This window comes from Monodon monoceros, unplaced genomic scaffold, assembly GCF_005190385.1.
Source record: "Monodon monoceros isolate NGI ecotype Baffin Bay Population unplaced genomic scaffold, NGI_Narwhal_1 Super_Scaffold_1, whole genome shotgun sequence".
NCBI classification, from domain to species: Eukaryota; Metazoa; Chordata; class Mammalia; order Artiodactyla; family Monodontidae; genus Monodon; species Monodon monoceros.
Genome location: NW_021703765.1, coordinates 38,777,019 through 38,799,194, shown reverse-complemented (window position 1 = coordinate 38,799,194; position 22,176 = coordinate 38,777,019). Strand labels below are relative to the sequence as shown.

General features: G+C 37.6%; 1 protein-coding gene across 9 annotated transcripts in view; it reads left to right on the top strand.

The window, feature by feature from the left end:
• Window positions 1-22,176, top strand: part of DTNA (dystrobrevin alpha) — a 391,329-nt gene that overhangs the window by 102,733 nt on the left and 266,420 nt on the right. For 4 of the 9 annotated variants that reach the window (XM_029231332.1, XM_029231331.1, XM_029231335.1 and 1 more), the window contains exon 1: window positions 8,722-8,939. The exons of 3 other annotated variants lie outside the window; for them this stretch is intronic. The gene's annotated coding sequence lies outside the window, so the exon portion shown is untranslated. Of the gene's footprint in view, window positions 1-8,721; window positions 8,940-22,176 lie in introns of those variants that run through there. 2 more of the 9 variants (XM_029231330.1, XM_029231329.1) reach the window with 2 other exon arrangements.

The window sequence follows — 22,176 nt, the reverse complement described above, 5'->3', positions numbered from 1 at the left end:
TTAAATGTTATTTTTCACTATGTCTGATATAGATAATTGTATACTTTGCTGGGATTTAGCTGTCATTTTAGCATTGGACATGTTTGTAGAAAAGTATGAAATATTATGTTGCCTCCCCACATACATGCACAATTGCTGAATTTGTTGGGATCATTTTGGAGAGAGGTTGGAGAATTTGTTTCCTTTTTAAAGCAATGCTGAAGAGTGAAGGCAGAGAATTACAGTTAATATGGTGAATGGAACACATACTTAATTCCACCCTCTCCCTCCCAAAGAAATCCTCTAATGACAGTAAACAAAAAATACTCACTAGAATAAAGAAAACAGGAAAGCCTACAACACAGGGAGCTATTGACATAGTATTTGGAAAATGGAAAGGGAATGGCTGAGTGGTACTTGATTTAGCTGAGCAGAGATGTGGAAAGCCAGGTGCCTGAAGAGGAGATGCCTATGCAGATGGAAATGGAGACTCCCTAGAACGCTGGAAAGGCTCAAGGACTAGAGGTCTGTTGAAGCCAGAGGTGAGAAGTGGAGCTGAAAGCAGAACTTGGTTGAAAGTCTTAAAAAGAGTAGCTGGACTCTCAAATCGCCTCTTCTACCCTGTGCAGCCTGGCAACTACCTCTCCCTCACCTTGCAGGAGACATGGCGGGAGGGGGCCTTATTCTCTGGAGTAACTTAATTAGAGAGGTTACAAACAGCAGTATTGGAAACAGTGGCAGGTGGGGGTGAGGTGTAACACTGAAATCTGGTGGATTAAGTGGAAATCTCCATGCTGAATAGTGGTGAACTTCCCTCAATTTCAAGCCTTTTCACCCAGCTTTGCTTCCAGGATACTGGCAACTGAGCTTGTCCCTCCTAGATAGGACACTGGAGGGGGGCTTCTCTAGAGGATCTGACTACGCAAGGGGGCAGAAACCTAGTTACCCTTGAGGATGTTTCAGTGAAGGCTCAGCTTTGTCTAATCACTTTATGGTAATGTCATAACGCCCATAACACAATGGCTGGGTGGATATCAAGGGAATACCAAATGTGGGGAATGTCTCTAACATAAAAGAGACCAAAACACACGAACAAACAAAGAAGAAATTGAAGCAAAGATTGCAGAGAAAAGATGAAAGCTTTTTAAAAAACCTGAAATGTATATAGTCTTTGATATCAGAAAAGAAATTGTGTCCATGAAACAAAACGTGGTGTTATAAAAACAATTAGAGACAAATAGAATTCTTAGAAATTAAACTTATGTTAGCAGAAATAGAATATTCAACAGAAGAGAGATGAGGAATTATTCCAGAGAGGAGGTGGTAGAAAGATGAATATAAAAGATAATAAAATTAAGGGGTCAGTCTAAGGGGTCCAACATCCAACTAAAAGGAGTTTAGTTTCAGAATGAAAGAACAGGGGAAATAGAGCTCAGAAATTGCTTTAAAATAAAATTTCCCCAGGAATTGGAGGAGATGAGTAAAATTTCCTTGAGTTTCAAATACAGTCAATGGTGCAGGGACAGGTGGTGGTGGAAATGGGGGACCAAACCAAAGTATACTGTCATGGGATATTAGAACACCAGGGATAAAGAAGAAATAATATTTGGACGATGGAACAGAATGACTTGTAAATAACAGCACTAGGAACTACATGATAGTGGAGAAATTCCTTGAAATTTCTGAGGGAAAAGTATTTCTAAACAATGAATTCTGTAGTCAGGCTATTGATTAATGGAAGAAGAGAATAAGGATATTTTCATGCATTCAGTTTCTCCAAAACTTAATTTGTCCTGAGCATCTTTCTCAGGAAGCTGCTGGAGTTTATGCTCCCTCTAGTCACCCATCGGGGAGTCCATCAAGAAGGTGAGAACAAAGAACCCAGCAAAGGGACTCAATACCGAAGAGAAGCAAAAGCCAGTCCCACGATGACAGCTCAGAAGCACTATTGCTACAAAAAGGACCAGGGTGGGGGAGGGGGTAGACGGCATGCAGAAAAAATAGTTGATATGTTTGTCTGTATTAAGAGGAATGTTACATGTCTATTGGAGAGTTTGAAAAAAATGTAATGATAGGCAGATAGAAAATTAAGCAAACAAAAATATGACACAACCACCAGTGTCAGGAAAAAGAAAACTGTGTAAAAGAAAGGAAATGGACTCATATATCCCATGTGGTTTACATGTGAATAATATATACATAGCCAAAATAATGTAATCACTGATAAGTGCTTCCCCTGAAATTGTTGTGTAATTAAATTGTGAGGATTAAGGAAAGTGTGTGTGTGTGTGTGTGTGTGTGTGTGTGTGTGTGTAAATGAGAATGAGGAAGGGAGGGAAAGAGGGAGAGAGGTTGAGAGCACACATGCTGGAGAAGGTGTGTATAAGAACTAAATTCTTATTTTCCATAGTAGGAGGACAATAGATAATATTGACATTTGAAAAATTTTTTTAAAATAGGAGTACAAGAGCGTCATTTAAGAATATAGACTGATTGTCATAATTACCAGTTACGAGTTGATGGTCATTGTCTCTGGGATTCTAGGGTGAGGAGGGATGGGATTGGGATGGCACATTCTTTTAAGCTCTATTATTCTACATGGCTTTAAAAAATATGTGCATATTTTTAAAAAGTATATTACCGTTATACTTTTAAAATAAACTGAATGCAATGAATTCTAGTGCTCAAATGTTTTCAAGCTAAGCTTCCCAGATTCCTGGAGGTTTCCACAGGGACTGCTTAAGGAAGAGGCAGGGCCCCAGGTTTCACACCTGAGGTTCTGCTAAAGGAGCTATGCCTTGTCATTATTAAGTTTCAGTGAACTATTTCCTTTGAACAAAGGGTTCCCTAGTGAAACAACACCAACAAACGAATTTGAAAAGCACTGGTGAGTCACATGCTCATCTGGAGAAAAACTGCTCCCAGATAAATAAGTCGGGTGCAATAACCACCAGACTCCGTCCACCTTGCCTATCGCCTGTCATTTTCTTTTACCACATACAATAGAATTGTCCTATTTCCAACTCTTGATAAATCTCAAGAGGCTTGGAGTAGAACCAATATGGATTATACATGTGATTATGAAAATGTGCACAGATTTGAAGTGATGACATTAAATACATTTTCAAGGCATCAGGTATGGCACATACTGCCAGAGCTCACGTAAGTGGTATCATAAGGTGTACCTCTCTGTCCCTAGGATGAGGTTGGATATTCTAGTTTTGCCTAGTGATTGTGATATATTTATGATTTTGCTTTAATTAAGGTTGATTAAAAAAGGAAAAGGAAAAATACCCCTACCCCAGCTTAAAGGAAAAGGTACAAATAAAATCTGTATTTCTAATATTAAAGATAATCCATATCTTTTGTAAATGTGGAGTATTGATTGTTTCCTGGGCTATAGAGCTTCTCAAAAACAAAAACAAAATCCTTAACTCAGTGAGTTTAATTTGGGGAAAGATCAAATGCTGAAACACATACTCCTGAGAAAGTTATTCTCTCATCAACCAATATCTATCTATCTCTCTCTTCCCCTCCCACCACCCCTGCCACTTACAATTTGAAATGTTGTACCTCTTCTGTGGGCTTCCATTATTTCTCAGTCTAAAATAACTAAAAGCTTCTTTGAAAAGTACATATAATTTTTATAAAGTTTATATAAAATACAATATAAAATATATTCATTTAATATATTTTATATATTCTTATTTTACATGTATATCTCATTTGATGTTGACAACAACTCTTTGAAATTTGTATGATTGTTCTCATTGTGGAGATGAGGAAATAGTGGCCTTTGGAATTTGACCCCTCCCAAGTTGCATGGCTAATGGGGGAAATGCAAAAAGAAATCTACATTTTCTGATTATCATTCTACTTGGGCCAAACACCTGTTAATTAATAAAAAGACTAATCTTTATCAAAAGCATACACATAACATAAAAAAATTCCAGCTTACATGTATAGGATGATTAACTAGTCCTGGTTTTCCTGAGACTTCCCTGATTTTATCACTGAAAATCCTGCATCCGGGAAATCCCTTAGTTCCATTCAAACCGGGATGGTTGGTCACTTTACATGCAGTGCTCAGCCTAAGAGGCTATAATAGCTACCTTTTATGGGAACTGAGAGTGATACAGGAAATGAAATGCAAGGAGAGGAAAGAGATCGAGATAGTTTATTTAGACAAGGGTGAAGATAATTTCATACTCATATCAAAAAAAATCAATTTTAGCAACCACAGCAATAGGACAAAACAATTACTGAAATTTTTCAAAAACGTTCATGTAAATAAATATGTCTGTAGCTTCAAGATCCATGTCAGTATCCAAAAGACACACAAATATGACACTACTAGATATTGAACAATAAAGTGTTCCATGAGAAGAAATCATAAAACACACAGCCACATGTCCTAGGGCCAAACTACCTAATCCTCCCATTTAAACCTTGCTGTCCTCAAAGTGTGCCGCATTCAAAGGTGCTGCTCCCCAGTCTGGCTTACAGTTTGGTCCCTGCTTCTGCTGTACCAGATTCTGTTCACCCATCCCTTCCCTGTTCTCACTGGTGCCTTTAAGATCACTCTTTCTTGGGTATTTCTCTTGATGCCCTTTCTTCACATCAACCTAAGCCCCTTTAAGCTTCTTCTGTGTCTCTTTCCACATTGGAGTGCCTCCCCATTTCCTGTCCACTCCCCTCCCAACCCACCTGCCACACAAGAGACCCTGAGAAGAGAAATAGAGATGCCTCTCCAAGGACAAGGAGGAGAGAGAAGGAATGAGGAAGGGCTGCAATTATCTTTATTTGAATATTTTGGCTGTGTGTGTGGGCCTGTGTGTGGACCCGTAAATCATTTAGATAGGATTCCTTCTGGCCTTTATCTTTCCTTCTAGTGCCCACAGGTGTTCTAATATAGTTGAAATCAGGAGGCATATGCATTTATATGCTAAGCGTTAACCCATGTCTTTCTGTTGTCATCAAAACTACCATTGTTCCCAGTTATTTTCCACCAAATATGATATTATAATTAGTAAATTTATACATATGGCCCTTTCCATAATTAGGGCTATTTTCATATCATAGGCATTCAAAATGAGTGCCCAATTTCATCTAATTTTGAAATTGATCAGCATTTAATAAGATTATATGTAGTATGCTGCTGTTTTGAATCCCTTCCATATCTGTTGTTAGAGCCCCTATATATATAGTTTTTCTACTTTTTTCTTGGGCAGTGTCTATTGTAATTACTTTTCAAACAACTACTACTTGGATTTGTTATTTTTTTCCTCAGGGGAAAAAACCCCACAATTTATCCCCCTCCCCCACAAAAAAAAACCTCACTTTTGTATAATGAGTGTCTTAGTCCATTCAGGCCGCTATGACAATATACCATAGACCGGCTGGCTTACAAACAACTGAAATAAGCAACAGAAATTTATTTCTCTCAGTCTGAAGACTGGAAGTCCAAAATCAAGATGCCAGCAGATTTGGTGTCTTATGAGGGCTTGCTTCCTGGCTCATAGAGGCCCATCTTTTTGCTGTGTCCTCTCCTGGTGGAAGGGACAAAGAAGCTCTCTGGGGTCTCTTTTATAAGGGCACTAATCCCATTCATGAGGGCTCCACCCTCAAGACCTAAGCACCTCCCAAAGGCCCCACCTCCTGATACCATCACATGAGAGATTGGGTTTCAACATACGAATTTTGTGGGACACAAATATTCCGTCTATAGCAAATAGTGTATTTTTTTAAAATAATAATATGTAAAAGACAAAATCATCCACAAAACTATCAGCATGAGAATACAGCCTATGCCAGTGTCTTAAGGACGCCAGGGAGGAAAAAATAACAGGGATCATTTGCTTTTCATTGCCCAGATTTTTCATACACAAGATGCCCGCCTCCCAGATCAGCTAAAACCTGAGTTTTAACACCTTGTTCACCCCTCAAGGAGACTGCTACCAGCATTTGCCATCCATAGAACAGTGCTAAGACAGTCTATTTCTGGAGAATGGAGTGGAGATTAACTGCTTGTTCATGATAAATCAAGGGTATTTGATTTGCTTGTTACATGCCCAGTTTTCTTTGGAAGCAAGCCCTGGAAGCTATTTTTTCTGATCAAATCCTAACTCTCATGTTAGTGCTTGTGAAAGAGAAAAATAACATTTACTCATGATAAAGACTGAGTTCTAGCCATTATAAATCTTATCAACTGCCACATGAAGGTTAGGGGGAGAAAAAAAAGAAAAAGAAATTCCCATGTGCTCACTCAACCTTGGGTTTGGACTCATGCTGCCACTACTGTTGCACACTGTTCTGGAATTTCTGTGATTTAAACAGATGAAAATATAAAAGGAGATAAATTTGGGAACCTAAGGAGATGTTTTCTTGTTGAATGTTGTACTGTGAGGAATGGCCAGTAACATTTCAATAAAGAAAATTGTTATAGTTTACTAGTTAATATGAATTATTAGGAGGGCCTAATATTTTCTTTATTTCTCTTAGAAGCCAGCAAGATAAATAGAAATAAACTTAGCAGAATTTGCCATGTTGGTGTTTAGAGTCATTCACTCACACAGACACAAAATGTATAATAATCTTTTTTTTTTTTTGCTCCTATAAATGTGCTCAGTGCCTAATATACCTTCCATATAATCTTTTGGTTAATGGCTTGAAAAGAGATATAATTCCCCCCACCCCATTATCTAATTTAGTAAGCCAACGTATAACAATTTTCCATAGGTTAAAACATACACTTTCACACAAGCAATTGTTTGCTTGTTTCAACAAACATTTCTTGGGTGTCGGTTGTGCTAATGTTCACTCAAAGGTACAGCATAAGTGAATAGTGTGGCCGAATGTGAAACAGATGACCTGTTGCCAACTCTGTCCACTCTTAGCTCACACGTGTTTTGACACCATCCATTAGCCTTGGGGAGAAGTGTTTTGATAGAGGGGGGAAGAAACACAAAGACAGGGATTTGTGCTCTCTGGGTGAGTGGTTATTTCTATTTATTTCTGAAGTTATTTGGATGTCTTTATCTATCAGCATTACATACAGCTTGAAATTTCCCTAAAATAATCAGCTTGGGAATAAGAATAAAGAAAGTTTCTTCCTCCTCTCCCTCCTTCTTTCAATCTTTTTTTGTTTTTTTTAAAGGACATCTAGTAACAGGCTGAGGAGTGAGCAGGTTGGTAGGATCAGTCTATATGGGGCATCAAGATATCACCAAAATAAATTAGTCATAGGATGCCAATTAATCAAGTGTTCACTCACAGTTCCCTAAAATGGTCTTGTTCAGATGTGGTAAAAGGCCACCTAGAACAGAACATTTAAAACCAACCACAAGCAAAGAGAAAGGTTTCTTTTTGGGAGTCAACTTTTGCCGTTGGGTATTTTCGAGATGTCTGTACAAGTTGCTAGGGGCAGCTGCGGCCACAGCACCACCCTGAGCCCAGCCAGCTGACATTCACCTAGAGCTGGCAGAGACAGCCAGATGAGATCTGGAAACCCCAGAATGCCTGGGGTTGTGGTTTGTCTGATGCCAAAATTATAAATCCTCTATCAGGCCTTTCAAGAAGTTGTCTGGTCCATAACATTGCACATAATACACTATTTTGAACAGGGTGAGGTAAATTATTTTCAGCAGCAGCAGATCTTTTGATCCCAGTGACCACAAAATAAATATTAAATACAATTTTAGTAGTGATTTAAAGGGTCTCCACATTATTCATTCTTGTCAGATCCTGTTTGAGAAAATGTACTTTTTCCCCTCATTTCCATTGACTCAATTTTTCTTTGTTCAGACATGTGTGTGTGAGTGTGGGGTGTGGGAGAGTATTGTACATGGCCAGCCCCACGCAGTCCTCACCAAAGTTTACAAGACAGTCCTGGAAAAGAAGACTTGACAGGGAGATAGAAGTGTTTCTTGCACCCTCTCCTCCTGCTGTCTGCAATATAAAATATAGGACAGGTGAAAGCAGTTTTTTCACAATTCCTATGAGCAAGGTTTGCTCTCACAGAAAATCCACAGATGGAACAGTTGCCCTGCAGAATACCGTCAAGCATTCAGCATAACCATCGCTTCCTCTAATGGGTCCCAACTCATTTACTAATAAGGAAATTCAGCTCTTAACAACAAATTTGCCATTTCCCTTTTCTACTGCATCCATAGCCATTTGGGGTAAAATTATAGGTGAATATTCAAACATAAACGCTATGCAACAACAAAAATATTTGTCATGCTCCCAAATATTTGCCCCGTTTCTCCTCAAAGTTAAGGGGGAAAAAATCCAGAAAACTTACTTGTTTGTATTATGTATACCTGGGAAGTTTTTCATGCCGAGTAACAGAACACAACTTGAACTGCCTTGCTTTCTGCTTCCAGGAATGCCAATCAGAGAACATTCTTTTTCAGACAGCCAAGTTTGGAAGTCAGTTGGTTTCTGGTAGGAGGTAGGGGGAGGGGATGGCAGTGGGAAAAGCACCGTGAGTCCTCCGGCTGATATTCAGTTTCCATGTGTTTCCGTAATAGCCATCAATGAAAGCATCTTTTACCCACGTGGAGACAGGTAAAAAGACAGCTGAGTAAATCAGTATTAGATGTAGCAACGGAAGCTCAGGCAGAGCATGGAGGGGGTTGAAGAGGGTGGAGGGGGTGGAGGGAGGGCTTTTGACAGCCTGCCATTGGTGAGCTTACCAAAGGCATCTGCCAGTGGGACTTCAGTGGAATGTGAAACCAACTCATTTTCAAGTTAAAGATAGACACAGTATACACCAGGATCTAGAAGCTGGATTTTAACCTTGTGTCTCTCCCTAGAATTTCAGAGAGTCCTGTTGTGATCTCTGTTGTAATTAGCCGTTCGGTTAAGGTTTATTCTTTATATGAATGTGCTAAGAATTCATATATGTTCTGGATGTACTGGAATTAAAAGGATTTAAGAGATCATGTACATACTCTAGGGTAAGTGCAAAGATGTTGCTTCTCTGGGAAGGTTAATGTTGCATTTTTCTTTTTATTTGTGTGAATGAAAAAGTGATCAGGGAGATTTTCCAGTGTTGTAATTTTGTTACCTTTCTTGAGATATTTGGGGTTTTACATTTTGTGAAGTAGAAAGAAACAAAGTATTTCAGCTTAGTTTTGAAGATGACCTTGCACTTCTAACTTCAGTTTGGCTTTACCTTTACTTACTTTTCCCTCTATTAACTCCTTAAACACCCTGCATTTCTTGAATTACAACGTCAGTAGTTAAACATGTCACAACACCGACTAAATGTTATTCCGTCCATGATGCCATTGGTGGTGACTGTATTCTTGTGAGATGGAGTTATTTCCCTTGCTTGGCACTATGGCATTTTTTAATTTAAAAAAGGAAAAAAGAAAACAATAATAAAAGTAGGGGGGGGGAAGGTGGTAGAAAGTGCATAAGGAGCCGTTGGAAGATATTCTGTTTCTTTTTTTAAAAAAAAAAAAGATGAGAAAAATAGGCAATTTTCCATTGAAGAGAACAATTTATTAATAGAAGTTATTTTTTTGGTGTTGCCTCATTAATTCCAAGCAGGTTCTCGTCCTCCAAAAAAGCTGATATTTGCTAAGTGAATAGAGGCGTTCTGATTCTACAGAGCTTGAGAGTGGAGGAGGGGGAGAGTTGTCTGATTTGCTGCTGCCTTGCTATGTGCTGAGGATTTCAAAACTTTTTTAGTTAAAAGAAAGAATGACAAACCTTAATCCTCTTCAAGTTTTTGACCATGTATAGGTTTTGTTTCTTGTTTTGTCCAGTGACCTCTCGGCTCTCTTAGAGACAGCTTTTCCAAACTTGCACAGCATTCCTTCTGAATAAATACTGTCCATAATAGTCACAGAGTACATGGTATGAATTGGAAATTCTACTTTATATGGGGAAAATAAATGTGCTGATGTGCTTATTACAGAGCGTGGGGCTGAACAGTTGTTGCACGTAACTGGCCAGGTTTTGTTCTGTCAAGTCAACCAGATTCTAATGAACTAAGTTGGCTGAACTAGGTACGAACAATGAATGATAATATGGATCTTTCACTCAACGTTGATCAGAATAAATAATAATACCACGTTACTCTTCTAAAATGAAAAATGAACATAATGAACATGATACTGATAGAGTCACTTAATTTTACAGTTCTGTTAGATCACGGTTAACCTTCCCTAATATCTATAATTAACCCATTAAGTTGTGAAAGTTGCAGTTAATTTTCACTTCTCTGCAAGTGGATGGCACGTTTGTATATTTTCCCTGGTGACATTGGATGCCTGCCCCCTTGCTTTACCTGGCTGTGTCCTGAATTGTTGATAAGAGGAGGGAGCCTGGCAGGAATCATAGGTGTCTCCAAGAAATTTGTGAGAGCATGCATCACACACACCAGGACACGCACAAACACTTACATGTAAACTTACCTTTTACTTAACTAATATATTTCTGATTGAATTATACATACAAATAAAATTATATTAGTATGGGGCTTTGTTTTTGTTTTCAGTGTGTCAAAAGAAAACCGAAAAAGGATACAACATTTAAAAATTTTTAAATATAAGAATTTTAGACGTTATGTGGCCAGATCGCGTTGACAGGAGAAGGGGCTGATGAATCTCTCTCTGCTGCTGTGATGTCCCTGCTGACATCGTCAAGCTTGGATTTTATTTCTTTGAACATAGTGAGTGTAGTTGTTTTATAATATACATCTGCTAATTCTAATATCTCAAGAGTTACCAAGATTTGTTTCTATTATTATTGCTCCTGTCAGTTTTCAGTCTTGTTTTCTTGGATATCTTTGACTGTCTGCTGGAAATTATTTTTAAAATTACTTGTAGGGATAAGTTGAGACCTAGTGGTGATGATGGTCTCCTCCAGAGAGGACTTGGGTTTGCTTCTGCCAGGGCCCCTGGATCAGACCAGAATCACCTTAATCAAAGGTGATTAATCAAGGCACCCCTGTGCAAGAAGTAAGGCTACAAATTTGTGTGAGGAACGGTTGATTTGGTGTTCACATCTACCCTGAGGGAAGATATGACCTTTTGAGGTCCCAGGTGAAAGCTGGGTTAGTTTATTAAAGCCCTCACCTGAGGACCGTGGGCTTTGATGTTCCACCGACACCCATAAGGCTGCCCAGCATGAAGCTGGTTTCTCAGACGTTTTGTTCCTGATACTCAGATACCCAAGAGCAAAAGCTTTCAAAAATTAGTGTCTTTATCTGAGTTCTGGTCTTCTCTTGAATGTTCCTGTCTTCACCATCTTATTAGCTCTTTGCTGTTTTTACATTTTAAATGTTTTCGATTACCTCAATGAGAGTGTTGGTCCAAATGATCTCATTACTGTTACCAGAAATGGAAAGTCACACTTCTGCTTTTATAGTCATTTTTTTTAAAGACTCCTCATTCTAGAGAAGGTACCAGGCAGTCTGCTGATATCATTGATAATTCCAGGTCATTTTTCTGATTTGGGGTTTTAGTTGTGGCCTGATATGTTGAGGCTTTTGTGGAGAACTTTGCAAATGCAGATTTCTGATTGGAAGAATTCATGTGTTCCAACCTGCTTTGAGCTGTGAACAGTACTCAATGGTCCTTTTATTTGTCCTTAGCTGGCCCTTTTCTTAGTAATCTCTGTAGTCTCTCAAGCCACCCCTACTGCCATCACTCTCAGGTGTTGACCTTGATGCTTCACGCTATCCCTTGGCCTCTATCCAGCATCACCACATTTCACAAATTATCGTAAATAAATTCCTTCCTTTCCCTTCTCTCTGCTCTGTTTCAGGTGCTCATCACCTCCCTTGGATATAGTATGGCTCCCGGTTGTTCTCCTGCCTTTAGGCTCCATCCCCAGCAGCACATCTCCCATGCTGGGACCAATACACCCATCTTCTAGAAGTCCTAGACATGAATGGATTTCCCCCGCTACTTAAAAATCTCTTGTGGTTCACCATTCCCTTCAAAATGCATTCCTTAGTATGTCTTGGTATGTCAGAAAGCCTCAACCTGTTTCTCTAATATCACCTCTGCTACTTCACTGGTTATCACCAGCACTTTAATCACACATCATTGCTGCCTCCAGAATATTCCATACATGATCATATGTCTGTACTGGTCTACCTACTAGTTTGTTGGAGTTTTTTGCCCAGAATGCTCATTGTTTACCTCCTTTGTGGGCAAATCTTACTTCTCCTTCAAGGTTGATCTCATAAGTCACTTTCACTGTCCTGGCAGGCACTGTATCTTACTCATTTTTGTATTCTCAGTTACTGACACATAGAAACCATTCAATACATGTTTAAGGAATGAACAAATGACTATTTCGAGGAAGTTTTCCCTCAACAGTTCCTTTCTTACTTTATTCTTTTTCCTTCTAAACATCATTATTCTTTTGACCTTAGACTCCTTGTCTAGAACAGTGATCATTCATAGTTCTTGATGTCAAGTAGACGCCATTAAAAATGTTTGTTTGGTTATTGTTGTTTTGGTAAGGGGGTGTTATCTATTTTCATTTTTGCCAAATGAGACTGTATACCTTGATTGTGGTGACAAAAGAGATGATAGACGTGTAAGTACGATAAATTAGTTGTATGTTCATAATCAAAAAGAAAGTCATAGAGTTGGAAAACAGACATGTTTCAACAAATCTAGCCCAGAATACTGAATAGCACAAATGGAAAAAGTCATGTGACACAACTAAATTAAAATCATCTCATTGCATACAGCCTGAATCTGAACCATCAGAAAACACTGGGTTATTTTCAGATCACAGTGTGTGCTAGAAGGAAAGAAGTTGCTTGTTTATGTGATATGATATTGTGACCCCAAATCTTAAAAGTTGGTTAAAATGTTTCCCTAAAAATTTTAAGGCCTTAAAGTGCAGTATTAATCATTTTGCTATGGTAAGTTAACAAAACTACATTTACTTATTATAAATTGAATATAGTTGGTAGGACTCAGAGGAAGAGAAAATATAGCTTATTAATTCTAAGGGTGTTTAACCGATTTCATATTCTTCAGATCATTTATAAATTTTTCACACACTTATTGTATGCCTTTAATATGTCAACTCCTGAGATTTAGAAAAATAAGAAACTTGGTTTCTATTTTTTCTTATATAGGGCTCTTTAACCTCCACAAAGACGAAAACCCTAATATGGACAGGGTCAAAATTTATCTTAAAATTTGTTTGAGTCTAATCAAATGTTCAAAGTCAATATTTAGATGAGAACCCAGATTTCTCCATCACAAAATATGAAAATATAATATTATTGAACTTTTTTTGCTTCATCAATGAAAGAAAATACGACTAGATCTTGAAAACTGGCAGATTTTAAATTGTAACCTCCAAGTAGCTGAGCTAATTTGTCTTATTAATTTAACAAGTCCCTATCAAGCTCCTACCTTGTGCCTTAACTGTGCTTGTCTTAGACAATGAAATTATTTACTTAGCCCCCTTCACTGGACACTGACACCAGAGTATGTTGTGTTAAAACAATGGGTGTAGTTTACAAATTGCTTTATATTATTCTCTCATTTATATTCTTAATTTATTTGCACTAATCTCCACTTGTTAAAAAGTCCCTTTGCCTTTCCTCAACAATTTGTGTTTTTCTCTCAGAAAGCTAAGTTTTAAGAGTTTGGGGATTGCTTTTATTCTTAAAAATCTCATATTTTGCAGATATTTTATTATAGAATATTTTAAAGAGACCTAAACAAATTCTAAAAAAAAAAAAAAAAGCTAAATAGAAAATGTATCCTTATCGCATAGGAAACTGTGTTGTATCTTAACATAAAATAAAAATGCATTTATTTGCAGAAATAAAGCTGGATTCTGCATTCTTGCAAAATATATATGGCATAAGGATGACTCAGAGACACCCTGAGTCATGAAAGCTTCGTAAAGCTCCATGTATTTTAAAGAGAGCAATAGAGTTATTTTTATTATTTTTCCTTTGTAGTCTCATTTTACTTTCGTACCCCCATTCCTATGTAATGTGGTAGCACACAGATTTATGAGTACTGAAAAAATGAATTCACTGAATTAATCATAGTTCAAGAATACAGATGCCTTTATTAATTTTATTAAAAGATGTAGGCTAATTTTGAATGAAATTTATCTTCTCATGCATTGAATTTTTAGTCTTAGATGGTTCATTACTACACATTTGTAGAAACATTTACTCATCAAAAGATGTTTTTAACACCCCAGGTAAGTGTAACAATTCTCTTCTAAAATGCATCCAGTGTTTCATACTATTTTGTGCGTAAGAGACATATGTTGTTATTTTCTTTTATATATGATAAAACTGAGGTGCACACATATGAGGTGCTCCAGATATAGTATACGTGGTTTCCTGAGGTAACACACAACCTCTAAATCTCAGTGGCTTATAAAAACCAAGGTTTCCTTCCCACTCATGAAAATTATTCGTCAGGGGTTGGCTAAAGACCCTACTCCATATTGCTCCTTTTACCAGGAAATGACCCATGTTCCTTATGCTCACATTTCCTTGGCCAAAGCATGCCATGTGGTCACACCTAACTTCAGCTGGGCAAGTAATACAATCCTACCACTTGCCAAAAAAGAGAAAAAGCTGGAATATTTATGAAGAGATCTAATGAATTCCACATGCATGGATGATAGGCGGTCCTAAACCCCCAGTAGACCAAAAGGTCTAGATTTAAACTCTTATATACCAGTGAACAGTTTTTGGTCCATACTTGGTAACACGTAGGCAGCTACCTGCGGTCTGATGCTAACGTCTCTTGTCAGTTTTTATACTTTGACTTTGAGGCCCACTGAGAGTTTTTTGGGTCTCTAAATCTTCACCGTTTCTGGAGTGTCTGTGACCTTTCCTGTCACAGCTTCTCTGGTGCTTTGGAGTCCTAGCATTTTACCTGTCCTCACACTTAATCTCTCAGGGAGTTCTGCCTTTGGAGAGTTCTGGGAAGGAAAAAGAGCCTCTGATAGGGCAATTTCTATAGAATGTAGAGAGTCAGTGTGCAATGCTAGCACTTTCCCATCTCTAAGAACTGATCATGTGTAGCAGAGAAATGGAGAAAAAGTAATTGAATGTAATTCTAATCCCCAGCACCCACTTTTTCTAGGAGGCAAAAGAAAAAGACTAGGATGAGGGAAAATGCCACAGAGGAATGGTGATCTGTATTATACATTAGAAATGCATAGTTTTGAATAACATTTGTATCCCTCTGCTACTCTACTTTTTGCTTTGCATTTAGTTTTAAGCATTAACAATGTAAAACTGGGGAATTCAGAGATTAATGAGGCACCTAAAAGTTGAAAAAATTATTAAGCCAATATTTTAAGGTTTTTTTGGATTTTAATTTATATCAGGCAATCCAATTTATGTTCTCAGGAGTGATGATTCTAGGAAATGCTATATGGAAGAAAAAGAAAAACAGATGAGGATCCTAGGTCAGATGAATTTGGGAAATGCTGTATACCATATTGCTCTCTTGGAGATTTATGTGACCTTTGCATGAAGGGCTCTTAAAGTTTTACACTAAAGAGACATGCTTGATTTTCTTTAACCGAGTGTTTCTCAAGCTAATTTGAATATATGTATATATATGTGTGTGTGTGTGTATATGTATATATATATATACACATATATATAATTTGAATTATACAAACACATATCAACATTATATATGAATATATCATTTTTAACACATACTTTAATATATTTGGTAAATTCTGGATAAATCACCCCTAGTTCATTGTATTAATAATTAAAAATGTGATAGTGTGGTAGCTTATATAATACTTTGAGAACATAAACCTGAGAATTATAAAGACTTTAAAAGATATCCTTACCTTTGGGTACTTTGTATTCTCTTTATAAATGACATTGCTTTTAAACACCAGCAGAAATCAAATCTTAAACTGATGGTGCATCCAATAATATTTGTTTAACTGTATTCAGGCATATCATTTATGATATAGCCACTTATAAGGAGCATAGCTGTATTCAGCGGAACCCAGAACTCAGAAGGGATTTGCTTTATCTTACCCATGTTATTCAAAACTCTAAAACTGTTATTCTGTTTTAGAATATGTTCATACATTTATAATTTATTAGACTCAGTTATCTTTTCTTTATGAAGACCGTGTGGAAAGGAAACTTCAACTTCAACATCTGTTTCTTGACTTTTTCTTTTTTGGTTCACCTCCTTTAAATTCAAAATGTTTAAACCTTAAAAAGGAAAAAGAAGCTGTTGCGTTTCAAAAGATGCTCTACTAAATTTATTATCTATGGGAATTTTTCTGTGCAAGAATAAGGGTAATAGACTAACAAGAGCAAAATGTCCATCTTTTGCTTTAGAATGTTTGTTATATTCAGTTAAGTGCTGTGACCACTTAAAATGAACCGATTGTTCCGTGAACTTTTATACCACCAGCAGCTCTATTCGAAGAAAATCCTAGATATTTGGTTCACTTACAAGTATCAGGGTGTTTAGGTGTGACACGTAGCCTGTGTCCTTTTATCACCTTGTCCACCCTGGTAACGTTATTCTGCTTTTCATTTATTTGCACCTCCTCCCTCGATTTTAAGAGTATGAGATAAATCATTACATTTTTCAGAAAGAAAATTATTGTACCTTCTTTCTGTTCCATAAAAAGACAAATCATTCAATCAAAAGTGTAGACAGCATAAATTCTTAGCAAACGTTTTTCCTCTGACTGATTTTTGTTTATATTTTTCCTTGGGGTTATAATAAGATTCAAAAACTGTAATGATGTCAGCAACACCTCTAAAATTCCACTGAAAGAGAAGCTGAAGATTTTTTCTCAGCACTGCAGGGCTGCTCCTTTGGAACTCTATGAGTAACCACACAGCAGAACCTTACCTTTACCTCATTTGCCAAATTATGAAGTCAATTATACCTGCATTCTGAACTTGCTTAGCACCCAAACATTTATAATGCTGTAAATATGCTGTGTAACCATTTGCCATACACCAGAACATAAATCTAAGTTACTTAGATTTACAGTATTGTAATCTCTCCTTAAAAATGACATGAGGGAAGTGTTTAACTTAATGAGGCAGAGGATCCTGGTGTGCAAGTTACATTGTATTTTTCATTGCACAAGGGTAAATTATTGCTTCAGTCTCCTATATGGTACCCCAGTGGCCTCAAATACACAATGTAGCTTCCAGAAATGCCTGCTTTTGTCTTAGGCAATAACTTACTCCACTAGAGTGTGCTGAGAATTACCCATAACATTTCTTGCAGTAGGCTGAATTTCTTGAAAGTCATTCACAGATACTAACTGAATTTGACTTTTAAATTTTTTTTAACATAGGGACATTGACTGACATGGTAAGTCTGCATACATTAATATACAAAAGGGAAAACGAGCATTTACTTTCTGTCTAAAACTTGAAAACAAGCAAAAAAATTCTGAGTAAGAGATGAAATTATAGGACATAAAATTTTTTCTTAGCATTTTAACCCTGATGTTGCTAACTTTTTAAATAAATAAGCACAGGCCTTTGAAGGGTGGTCCATAAAGATTTACGACTATAATAATTAAATACGTAGTTACATATTTGCAAAAAAAAAAAATCCTAATCCTGTATGGAACACCAAATTTATGAATCTAAATGTGGGGGGAGTTTTTTTGTTTTTGGTTTTGGTGTTTTTTGCGGTACGCGGGCCTCCCACTGTTGTGGCCTCTCCCGTTGCGGAGCACAGGCTCCGGACACACAGGCTCAGCAGCCATGGCTCACGGGCCCAGCAGCTCCGCGGCATGCGGGATCTTCCCGGACCGGGGCACGAACCCGTGTCCCCTGCATGGGCAGGCAGACTCCCGACCACTGCGCCACCAGGGAAGCCCTGGGGGTAGTTTTTTAAACAAGCTTTACTTTCTGATAAAGTAATATAGGAATTTAATTAAAACGATCCCCAAACTCCCCTCACCAATCAGTGTTGCAGCATTTGGGTAAATGTTAGAGCTTGTCAATTTTCAAGGCAGAGACGTTATTCCAGGCTTTCTGCCAAACCATTACTGGTAATCAAGAGACGAAGCACGTGAAAGTACTGTGCCTGGCTTAGTTAGATATGCATTTGCTAAAAGAGAAGCCAACACATTTCTCATGCAAGCCATCAGAATTACAATTGAGGAACACATACACACACACACACACACACACACACACACACGCACGCATACAATGCTTTTATAAGTCTAGGAATATACACATTAAAATAACACTCTGTGCTTAAGAAGGGAAAACAGTAGCAGACACAGCTCATGTTGACTGGATCCTTTCTTTATCGATAGAGTGGTTTTAATACCCAGCCACATTTCTCTCAATGGCTGCAATGGGAGGAATTAAATTACTCATATCTGGACAAGATTAGGGATTGTACCACGTCCTTAAATTCTAGCAGCTATTGAAATCTCTCATTGATAAATGGGTGGTTTAGGCTGCTATTTTCTGGTGGTTGTTTTTTTTTTATTTAAATGATTTGGATAAACATCTGTTTCCCCATAGTGCTAAAAAACAATTTATGTGATATAATAGTGATGTCAGAAAGTAATCAAAGCAAGCATTTTTATGAAAGGAAGACTGAAATGTTTTAAGTTCTTTGGAGGGAGGAATATTGGGTAAATAACTGAGTATTTGCATATATTATTTTGACCACTGGAGGGCTCTCAGATATTTTTACTTTAATTCTTTAGAAATCAATTTGACATAGCTGTAACTTCCGTAAAACAAATTTAAATCTTGGCACTATAAGGTCTATATAGTCACCTAGCTCTTAAGATGGTACATGTTCTCAAAATACAACATAAAAGAGCAATCAGATTTAATTTACTGTGTTCTTTCACTGTTTCACAACAAAATTTCACAACAAATTTACTCTCCCCAAAAGTAAACAAAGCCAAATAAAACAATAAATGCATACTCTAAAGGCAGATGACCTGGAGCCAGAGTTAGAAATGGTCTGCCATGTATATCAAGTTCTTTGAATTCTCATGCATTTGCATTTACTCAATAATAAATCTTTGTTTCATTATCATAAAAGTATTTTTCTCCAAATTTCCAGGAAGGTGCACCATGTTTATCCAATAACTTCTCATCCTCCCAAGTTGCTGCTGGTATCCTTTAGAGTTTCCTTTGATTACAAATCTCTTTTGCTCAAGAAGCATAGGTGTAGGTAGTAAGAATGGCAAGAAATGCAATTTAAATATATCAATCACTCTGGACAGTGATTTTAAAGAAGATAAGAATGGAGGCAGACGAGAGAGGGAATATTGCAACAGTCTATTCATAAAACATTAGAAGATTTAACTGATTCCATAATGCCAAGGTTAGATGGACCACAAGAGTGGAGGTTCCCATATGTTTTGTAGTTTAATTCTTTAGAAATCTATTTGATATAGCTGAATATTCTCAAAATGGACATTCTATGCAGAGCACATGCAAAAAAGAGACTACACTTCATAGTTTTCTCATAGTTTTAGCCCTTCTGCAATACTGTGAATACCCACTAGGAGAGATGGGGGAAATGTTTGGCACTGCCACCAGCACAGAGGTGTTCGTCCTGATGGGTCCCTCTTCTGTCTTTTCATGACCTCTTGGCTTCTTGTGGACATCTCCCATGAACACTCGGAATTCCGAGTTTTGCTGGCCATTTCTTCAATGGCTCACATAATCCATTTTATCCAACGTCAATAGGTCAGAAGATATAGAATTACACAGATCAAAGAGGAGAAAAGCAAAAGAGGTAACATTCTGGTACTCAGTGAGGAAGATTATTTCCAGATGGTTCTGCTTAATAAACAGTGAAATGCAAGGGGGAGGATTATAATAACCGTGCTTAATCTGGAAGTGGCTATGATTCCAAATCCCTATGAGTTGAATCTGGAGTGGCTGTGGTGCCAGTTTAGGGAAACCAGAAAGCTTCCTCGCTCCCTGATGAAGCTACCCAAATATTATGCTCTTTTGACAGATTCAACTACGATTTTAAGTCTTATTTAAAAAGCTGTTCTCCTAGGGCTTCCTTAGTGGCGCAGTGGTTGAGAGTCCGCCTGCCGATGCAGGGGACACGGGTTCGTGCCCCGGTCCGGGAAGATCCCACATGCCGTGGAGCAGCTGGGCCCCGTGAGCCATGGCCGCTGAGCCTGCGCGTCCGGAGCCTGTGCTCCGCAACGGGAGAGGCCACGACAGTGAGAGGCCCACGTACTGCAAAAAAAAAAAAACAAAAAAAAAAGAGCTGTTCTCCTCACTTTATATATCTAAATAACTGGATTGGTATTCCAGTAAATTGGAGACACCTTCATGTCCCCAAGCCTACAGAAATATAGGCAGCCTGAGCCACGATGATGACAAGGTTTTGCTGTCACAATGAGGAGTGGCCATAATAAGTAGTTCTGCCTTTTACAAATTGCTACCTGGAAGAAAGACTTTACATTAGCAATGCTAAAAATAAAATATACATCCCCTAGTATTCAAATGAATAATTCTCAATAACCCTGCTAGGTCAGTTTCTTCATCTACCTGAAGTATTTAACACCCTGGAAGACACTTCAAGTATGTCTTTCTATTCAAATATTCAGATATTTGATGAAAGCATTTCTTGGGTTTTTTTTAATGGATTCAGGCAGTATAATGGTGAGACCTAGCCATAAAAATGTCTAAGCCCGAATCATTTCTTTCATGCTTTAAGGAACTTATAAAATCACAGAGCAGATTTGGAACTTTTTTTTCTTTTGAGAAGGAGTTTATCCACCTCTTTGTGTACTGGAGTTAACCCATCTCTGTGTGAGAATATGTCAGGCTTCTTAATTTTTCCATGAGAATATCAACCTGCTGCCTTTTCACCTGCTATTTAAACGTATAGATCTTTCTTCAGTCAACCACGTAGAATATCTGCCCTTATAGCAACTATCAAAAGATTTAACCTTGAATTGACTGTGTTAGGCAAGAGTATGCCAAGGTATGTTCTCCAAGTGCTATAGTAAGTTGAATCACATACCTAGGCCTCATTTTCTTAACTGTTCTCTTCCCTCTCTGTACATATCTAATGTCATTACTGAGGAACCATTTCATTTTGTGCCCTTGGGTCCTGTTCCAGTTTACCGTAAGACATGGCACTTTGGGAAAATAAAGAAAGAATGATATTGAACAACTGCAGTAACATTGTGCTAAGTATTACTTTATATCTTCAGAATAAGGGACTATACCATACAATTCTCATAGGAATTTGTGCCAGGAAAACATTTTTTTCTCAAGATACACTTGTAAACTTTCTTTACTATACAAGGAAAATCATATGATCTATCAATTTCCTTTTTTGTTGCGACTGCCCAAGTTACTTCTTGTTTCATAATAACGCTCACCTATCTCATTGGGGTGTCATTCGTGCTTTCCCCACCTGTGATTTCTGACTCAGGTGAGAGATCAGTGCTCCACTGTTTCTCATCATCAAGCAGACAGTAGTATTTGTTGACTTAATATGACTTTGCGCTGTCCTGTATGTTTTTAATAATGAAATACTCCATGTTAAAAATAGGAAGTAAAATTTCAAATCCTCAGGGATGGTGAACAAGACAGTTGAGAATAATGGAATAAATATAAACAGTAACATTTCTTAGGGGCATTTGAAACTCATTTTTTCCAAAGAGCTTGATGATATCCTTTTATCTGTACTCCAGTTTTGCCCAGAGTCTATATTTATTGATATAAGTCAGGTCACATTGTATTTTACTTAGTTTTATTTTCAGTAAGTTTTCACTTTCTTGGAGTTTGCATCAGAGGACTGTTGACAGAATAGTTAAACAGTAAGGTTAGGCTTATTCCTCTGCACACTCCCCTCCCTCTTTGATAACGAATTTTCTAATATTATACTGGGTCCAGAGAAGCTCAACTCTGGATTGAGTCACCAAATTTTAGAGCTGGGAGTAGGCTTAGACATCATTTAGTGACTTGTACAATCTGTTAGTTTGACAGAAGATAAAAGCACAGCCTAGAGAGATCAGCTTTGTCCGAGAACTCAAGGACCAAGAGTAGCATCCATTCCAGTTCTGTTCTCTTACATCTTAGGGCCTTTTAAAAGTTCATGGCAGCATTCTTTGGCCCTTACAATAATGATTTGCCCACCTCAATTACTTTCTTTCATGGAGGTCATCCTGCTTTACAATATTTGTAGGCAATATCATGAA